Below are 9133 nucleotides of genomic sequence, written 5' to 3' on the forward strand. Positions count from 1 at the left end.
CCTAGCCAAAGGAAGAGAGGTGACATGGCTAGGATTCGGAGAGCCAAAGGGGGCGCTAGGGTTCACAGAGCAAAAAGGCCCTTTTAAAGGCTTCGTGGACGGCCAAGATCGACTGCAGCGATCCGACAGTCAGAAAGGGGTGCGGCACTTGGGTGATCTCGACGGTGGAGATGCGCTCGGCTTAAAGGGATCCAACGGTCCGAATTATTCGAGAAATTTTGGGCCGAATTTTAAAAATAAAGGGAAGTTATTTTGTGATTATTGTGAAAGGCCCCACCATAAAATTGACAATTGATAGAATTTACATGGGAGGCCTGACAGGAAAGGGAAGAAGATTTCAGCAGCAGCTTATCAGCCCACTCCATCCACAGATGTCAATCAACCAATTACACATGGAAAATATCAACAATTATTGCAAGCTTTGCAAAAATTGGAGGCACCAAAAAGGGGGAGCAGTTTTACAGGTATATCTTATTGCCTGACAAGTAGTATATCAAGAAATGCTTGGATCATATTACATGCAATAAGGGGTTATTTTCTGATATTCATGAAGATTCAACTAATCCTATTACTGTGCAATTGCCAAATGGCAATATCACTCGTGTCACCCTAACTGGGACTGTCACTCTTAGCCCACAAATTACTCTAAAAAATGTTCTTTACGTTCCGAATTTCCAATTCAATCTTATCTCAGTGTCCAAAGCCTGTCAAGAAAATTCATGCCAAGTATTTTTCAATGTTGATGTCTGTCTATTTCAGGCCCTTTCAACTGGGAAACCGATGGGCTAGGGTAACCTCTCTGAAGGATTGTTTTATTGGAGAAATTCACCCAAAAATCTTGATTTACTCTCTTGTAATAAATCATTGTGTAATCTGACTACCAATGATAAGAATTTCCTTTTACATTCCAGATTGGGTCACAGCTCTTTTTTTCCTTATCCTCAATGCCCTATTTGCCCACTTGCGAAATAATCACGAACACTTTTTCCACTAAGTCAACATCGCTCAAGTGACATTCTTTCTTTGTTACATGTTGATGTCTAGGGGCCATACCATACATTAAATCATGATGGGTCTCGGTTCTTTCTCACCATTGTAGATGATCACTCCAGGGCCACATGGCTTTTTCTCATGCAAAGTAAGGGTCAAGTTCTCTCTCATCTTAAGACCTTTATTTCATTGTCAAAAACTCAATTTGGGAAAAATGTTCAGAAAATCCGGACAGACAATGGTAGTGAGTTTTTCAATGATGAATGTACTGCTCTTTTTTTGTCCCATGGGATACTACATGAGAGCACATGTATTTATACGCACAACAAAATAGGGTGGTAGAACGGAAACATCGTTATCTTTTAGAAATGGCGCGGGCTTTGAAATTCCAAGCTTCTGTTCCAGACACTTTTTGGGGCGATTGTGTTTTAACTGCAGCTTATTTAATCAACTGTATGCCAAGTAGACTTCTTGGCGATGTGCAAACACCTTTTTTGAGCTGCTTTATGGAAAGAAACCAGATCTAGGACATTTGAAGATTTTTGATGTCTTTGCTACGCCACCATAATAGGTCCTAGGGATAAAATGGGACCTCGTGCTCGTCGATGCATCTTTATGGGATATCCCACTCTACAGAAGGGATACAGGGTTTTTTATCCTTCCACAGGAGAATTTATAGTTAGTCGAGATGTTTCGTTTCAAGAGAATTCTTTTCCTTTTGCCACCTCTGCATCAGATACATAACAGGATGATCTTTTTCGTTCTATTCAGACGAAGGAGACTATGGAAGATCCAAACTATGTTCTCCTTCCTCCATCAGCGAATATCAGGCCATCTTCTATGACCCCTATGGACATGACGTCCTCAACTGAAGTGACAGCATCACACGAGGAGGAAGTTGCTTCTCCAGTTTCGAGTACTGTTGGGGATTCAAATGATAATCATTCACCATCAGGGCACCACGTGCCAAGGCGATCCGGACGTAGCACACGTCCGCCGACCTGGACCAAAGACTACATATGCGAGTCCAAAATCACCAAGTATTCTGTTTCCCGGTTGCCTCATTTGTTTCTTTCGATAGACTTTCTCCAGAACATAGATGTTGTATTACTCGCATTTCTGATGGGCGAGAACCATCGAGTTTTGAGGAGGCACGCACTGATCCGCGCTAGCAGAAGGCCATGGAAGCAGAGTTAATGGCCTTGATGGATAATCAGACGTGGGATCTTGTTACCCTACCTGCACACCGCAAGGCAATTGGATGCAAATGGGTTTACAAGATCAAGTATCGTGCAGATGGATCTATTGAGAGATACAAAGCTCGATTAGTGGCGAAAGGTTTCACACAACGGGAAGGTTTTGACTACCACGAAACCTTTTCCCCCGTGGCCAAAGATGTCACTGTTCAATCATTCCTTTTCGTAGCGGCTTTTCGGGACTGGTCATTGCATCATATGGATGTGCACAATGCATTCCTACATGGGGATTTAGATGAGGAGATTTATATGGAAGTGCCACCAAGTTTACAGAGACAGGGGAGGATAAAGTCTGTCGTCTCCACAAATCCTTGTATGGACTCAAACAAGCATCAAGACAGTGGTATGCAAAGTTTGCTAAGTCATTGATAGCTGCCGGTTTTCAACAGTCCAAGTTTGATTATGCTGTTTTCACATAGACTAGAGGTATGTCATCTATTTACTTAATGATATATGTAGATGATATACTTATTATGGGCAATGATGAAGTAGCTATCAAAGAATTCAAAGACTATTTGCATTCAACGTTCCATATTAAGGATTTAGGATCACCAAAGTACTTCCTTGGAATCGAAATCGCACGCTCAGACCAAGGGATTTCCCTCAGTCAGAGGAAATTTGCACTAGAAATTATATCGGAAGCAGGTCTATCAAGATGTAAGCCAGCTGTAATTCCAATTGAGCAGAACATTAAACTGAATACAGCAGATTATGATGCTGGTTTATCTCAACAGACTGATCCTATACTCAAGGATCAATTGAGATATCAGAAGCTCGTTGGGAAGCTCATATATTTGACCATGACTAGACCAGATATAAGTTATGCAGTCCAGACACTCAGTCAGTTTATGCATCAACCGAAGGAATCTCATATGAATGCAGCACTTAAAGTGGTGAAGTACTTAAAGAGTTGTTCGGGACTCGGGATTCTTCTTTCCAGGAAATGCGACATGAGGATGACTGCTTACTGTGATGCGGATTATGCGACCTGTCCAATGAGTAGAAGATCCATTACTGGTTTCTGCATCAAATTGGGAGACTCTTTACTCTCATGGAAGACAAAAAAGCAACCGACTGTTTCACTATCTTCGGCAGAGGCAGAATATCGTGCTATGGCCAAAACAACTTGTGAAATAGTATGGTTAAGGGGATTGCTTCGAGATCTTGGAGTACAAGTTAAAGGATCGACCAGACTATTTTGTGACAATGATGCAGCCATCAAACTTGTATCGAATCCTATTGTGCATGAGAGAACCAAGCACATAGAAGTGGACTGTCACTTCACACGAGAAAAGATTCAACAAGGGATGATCGAGACACAAGGGATTGGGACGAAGAACAACCAGCAGATGTCTTCACCAAACCTTTATGTCGAGATAGCATGCGTATCTCTTGAGCAAGCTAGGCGTCTTGGACATTTACAAGCCACCAGCTTGAGGGGGAGTGTTGAAGATACGAAAGGATATTCAACCGAATCATTCAGATATCATTGCACAAGTCAAGATCAATTAATATCAAATCTGATTTTGTATATAATATTGTTTCCTTTTTATTTACATACAACATGTATTATAATATACATGCTCTGTACATTACATGATTATACAGAAATACAAAAAAAACTTCCCCCTCTCGCTTTCCTTCCTCTCGTCTTCTTCATCTTCTTACAGTTTCCAAGTTACAATGCAAAGGAAAAGAAGTTCCACGGTACAGAAACTCGTAATATAAAGATGACAGAGTCCGGTAACCATTTGAACATCAATTTGCATTGAGTTTCCGAGTTACGATGCTAGTGTCATGCTTGGACAACTATCGACTGTGCAAACCAAGATGTCTCTATAATCCCTACTGATTTCGAAAGAGTTGTAAACTCTTCAATCGCTGCTCTTCTTGTACTCAAATAGTAGGTTTGAATGATCAAAATCAGTTAACGAATCCATAATCAAAATCTCTGAACAAGCTCCATTTTGTTTGGAGAGCAGTGAAATTTGAAAGCTTTGCAATTCCTCCACCAGCCCCGATGTGTTTGGTTCCATTCAGAGTTCTTTTGTAGTAATTTTTCTCTTCATTAGTGCAAGTATCCTGTAGCCAAAACCAAAAAGAATGATCAGACCATCTTGTGAACCGCGATCGTAGCCAGAGGCTGGTCTTTGTGCGAGAACCGTGTCAGAACGAGAAACGTGCCAGAAGCGTGCAACGGAGTGAAAACACATTGAACAAGTGGCACAAGGCAATGAAAAGATTACCACTCATGAAGACGACTTAATTGCTAAGAAATGTATGCCTTCGCTTTAAAAATCAGGTTCTCCATAACTTCTATATATAAGAAAAGCTAGTTCAACAGTAAATAAATGAAATCTCAGACCAGTAATTTTAGAACAGATTGACATGACATCGGAGTACTAACTTCATGATAGTGGAGCAATTAAAGATGAGATGCAACCCCATTAGAAAATAAAGTCACAACTAACCTGATAAATAGGACAAGTCCTTTTGTGATTATGAACATGGCTATAATTGGCAATGTCAACCTTGTACTTCTGTCAAAGTTTTTAAAGGCTCTGCGTGCCTATTGCTTCTTCAAACGATCCTTTCTCGGCATGAAAAAAATCAGAAGAATAATTTAGAAATGTACTTGATCATCATGAGGATAAGAGATTTCCATTATATTGAAAGTGATTATATACCCCTTGAACTAAAAGGGAAAATTTTAGTTCAATTAAAGTGGAAAAATAAAATGCAAATATTTTGAAAAGGGAGTAAAGATGGATGCCGCTCATAAAAGAGTGCCATGTGTCAGTCACCCATTGAAGTTGCTTTGGAGCCCTACTTCACACGTATCTTATAAAATAAATTCATGGTATCTATTGTAGAGCTACACACCAGGAGGTGCGGACCCCTCAAGTGCCTTAACTCGCCCAAAGGGACACTTAAGTGCCATAACTTACGAAAGGTACACTTAAGTGCCAAAATCGGAGTAAAAGAGATCACTTGAGTGCCAATCCGGCAAAATCCGGCCAAAACGCCAACGTGGCGTTTTCCGCGAAGCGCGGCCAAAACGGCGCCGTTTTGCACGTTGACGTGGCCAAACGGCGTCGTTTCGACCGACGTGGAACAAAATAAATAAATAAATTAATTAATTAAATTTAGTTAAAATATTTTAAAAATAATATTTAAAAATTTAAAAACTTTAAAAATTTAAAAAAATTAAAAAGGAACAGGGGGAGGCGGCTGAGGGATCAGCCCTCAGCCGCCGCCGCCGCCGCCCCGCCGCCGGAAGAGCCGGCGACGGCGGGGGAGGGTCGGGGTCGCCGGGCCACGGCTAGGGCCGGCGACCCCCTGCACGGCGGCGGGCTCGCGAGCCCTGCCCGGCCCCGATCTGGGCGAGGGCGCGAGCCCTCGCCGCTGGATGGGGCGAGGGCCGCGAGCCTCGCCGCTAGATTTGGGGCGCGCGGCCCTCGCCCCGATCCGGCGGGTCGGCGGCCCTCGCCCGGCCGGGCCAAGGCCGCCGCCCGCTAGGGCGACCCGGCGGGCGGCGGCCCTTGGCCGGCCGGGCGAGGGCCGCGACCTCGCCGCCCAGGTCGGCCGGGTCGCCGGCCCCGGCCGGGCCCGCGACCCCGCCGACCCTCCCCGCCGTCGCCGCCCTTCCGGGCGGCGAGGGCGGGCGGCGGCGGCGGCGAGGGCTGCTCCCTCGGCCGCCTCCCCATTCCCTTTTTTTTTTTTTTTTAAATTTTTTTAAAGGTTTTTAAAGTTTTTAAATTATTATTTTTTAAAATATTTTAAATAAATTTAATTTTAAAATTATTAATTTTAAATATTTTAACTAAATTTAATTTTAAAATTAATTTAATTAATTTAATTAATTTTTTAATTTTCTTTTTGCCACTTGACTCAAAACGACGCCGTTTGGCCACGTTAGCGTGCAAAACGGCGTCGTTTTGGGCGCGTTTCGCCGAAAACGCCACGTTGGCGTTGGCCGGACTTTTGGCCGGAGTGGCACTCAAGTGATCCGTTTTTTTTTTCGAATTTGGCACTTAAGCGTACCTTCGTAAGTTATGGCACTTAAGTGTCCTTTGGCCAAAGTATGGCACTTGAAGCGTTCTTTTGCCTACACACCAGTGTATTTCGTTTTATAAGCCTTGCTAAGCTGTAAAAATTAATGCTTTCTTTTTTTGCGCGAGCACGTCAGCAAATTGCTTTTAATTAACTTACGAACTTCAATAAAGAATAAAAGATAATAAATTTAATTATGGGATTCTCATATTCTTACTTCTTTTTCAACTTTTTGGCCTAAATCTTTTCAGCACTATTGGTTTTTAGAAGCAGAAGAGAATGCTGCTAAGTCAAGATCTTAAGGCTTATCAATAAGCGGAGGAGTCTACAGAAGGTTTCTTTAACCGTGGAGGTTGTTTTTGGTAGAATAAGCAACAGCATGCAATTAATGAATTTTCTTAAAATGAGATTTCCCAATTAATTTCCTTCACCTAAGTGAAAAGTCCTATATCCATTGTAAACAATGGACTTTACTAGAATAATAGTCTTTGAGTTATTGTATGAATTACAGTTTATTGTGAGCTTTAAATTCTTGAAGGAGTAGCCCCACAATAATTTATAATTATTTATTGATTAATTTTTGTTATTCAAAACAGACTGTTATTCTCACGGTAGATTGAAGACCATCAATTAATCATTTCTCTAAACAAAATGGCATCTTCCATGCCTGAAGGCACTACCAGAAAATGCCACAAATAAGAGAAAGGGATCAAACGTTGATAATATGCGTTGCGGGTTCAAAAGAGATCAAACCTTTCCCATGTCCCCAAAATTGACAACGCATTGCAGGCTGTTTTGACTAGGATATGGAGATGCTCTAAACCAGTTCTAGCTCCAAATATAACCACCGTTCAATAGCTCATGCCCCAACCGGCGGTAACAATACCTACATTTTCGTCAAAAGTAGTAGTCGGGTACCAAATTCAAATAAATGAAGATAGGAACTGGAATTGTATCTAAATAATTATTTCAAAACACTAATCACGACAAGTAAACTCTAAGGCTTATACCGCACATATCCATGATTCACACGACTACAAATCATTTGCCACTTCAATACATTATCCTACTGAAGATGGAAGCTTACTTAAGATACTAATTACCTCTCTCATTGGAGTAGAAAGATCTTCTTAACTCCAATTTATCTGAACAGTTGCAAGTGTACTTAAAAATTTTAAGGATCCCTCTCCTAAAATAAAAATCCCTCCTAATTTATAGCTATTTTCGCTCAGCATCACAAACAGAATGGAGACAATTGTCCAATTAGTTCTATACCTATCATATGGTGGCCAATTCAGTACCAAACCTCGTCATGGCAAAGCAAGGCACATGAGAGATCACCTAGTAAAGATATGAAAATCAGCACCAACTCAAGTCAATGCACAAAGCTTCCATAGCCTCCAGTGACTAAAGACGGCACCAGAAAGGAAATCGAACAGAACCAAGCCACTTCACAGACTTGACAGAGAAATCTAAGGAATCCCCATCAAAGCTTTGATGAACAGGCTTGAAAATGGACAATTGCCTATTGTAACTACGACAGGTGATCACGCACTCTTTTTCCAACCAATTTTCGGTATGAGATGATTTTTGTAGAAGTTCCTGGATTGCCTGCATATATATCTTCACCTTTCATTGATGTGTCCATCACTCCCATTGTCTAAAAGTAGTATCATTGCCCCATATTTTCCTTCTCTTCTTGCTGACTCTGGACACTTCAAAATCACACACATCCGGTTGTATCATCAGCCAAGTCTTATCTAGTCATCTTTGCTCTTTGTAGAGGTTCCGTTTTCTCTTTCATAATTCCTGAGGAAATAAAGACACGACTCCGCCAAATGAAGAAAAAGTTGGAGGAATCTTTTGTTTGTGAAATTCAATGAAGAATATCCACACTCAGCTCTACATGTAATACTCACTCGGCACAACAAGTGTTCCGAGCCGATTTCAGTTCACCTAGAATCCGAATATCTGCTAGCTTTGGGAAATATGAACAATCTCTCGAGAAGCTTGCGTTCAATCCAAGGAAAGAACGAATCACCTGTACTGCATTCAATAAGCCAGCAACCAATCAATCCAAAGAAAGAACAGATCACCTGTACTGCAAGAACTATATCACATCCTATAATGATCACCAATGGAACGGAAGACAATCTGAAATAGAAAAACTACAGAACTTTCACCAGATTAAACTAAAAATACAGGGAAAGAAAACATGCAACCATCAAGCGAAAGATTTTAAAATCTAAAATCGCAGTCACTCCCTTCAACCTAATATAGGTCAACCCCAGTCTGCATGATACTGTCACAGGACCAAAATTGCAAAAGCGTCGGTCAAGAGCAAGCATTCCCTTCTTTTCTCTCAAATGCAGTACAATCCAACCGACCGAACTGCCAGCGACACTCTATAGCTTACCCGCCAAACAAGCACACACAGTCACACACCATCCCAAACCCCACATCAGCAAACAACAATCACCACAAAATAGAACCAAAACACGTTGAACAAGAACTTAAAAATCTTAAGAATTGTGCTACTCACAAGGCCTTGCTAATTAATTCAGTGGGTTCCGGCATCTCCAAAGCAAACCCCCCGTGACCAAGAAATGTCCAAAATCAATTCCAAAGCCGCGCGAGCTCAATTGTAACTCACACCCTCATTAGAAACCCAATAATCAAACCCCACAAACATTGAATCGAACAGCTCAAAGCAAAAGAAATAACAGTCTTTGAATTTATTCACTTCTTCAGGTCGCTGATTGAAGTCACGGCTCGCAGAACCAATCCTTCCCCTCTCTGTTCGTCACTCTCGGTGAAGAGGAAGGAAACAGAGA

At 41.6% G+C, this 9133-nt stretch overlaps 1 long non-coding RNA gene across 1 annotated transcript; it reads right to left on the reverse strand.

The window, feature by feature from the left end:
* Positions 1-7669: 7669 nt before the first annotated feature.
* Positions 7670-8354, reverse strand: LOC104445418. Its single transcript, XR_005549063.1, has 2 exons — positions 8219-8354; positions 7670-8108 (listed from the first exon to the last, which is right to left on the reverse strand). It is a non-coding gene; the product is annotated as an uncharacterized LOC104445418 (long non-coding RNA).
* Positions 8355-9133: the final 779 nt, after the last annotated feature.

The sequence above is a fragment of the Eucalyptus grandis genome, chromosome 3 (assembly GCF_016545825.1).
Source record: "Eucalyptus grandis isolate ANBG69807.140 chromosome 3, ASM1654582v1, whole genome shotgun sequence".
NCBI lineage: Eukaryota > Viridiplantae > Streptophyta > Magnoliopsida > Myrtales > Myrtaceae > Eucalyptus > Eucalyptus grandis.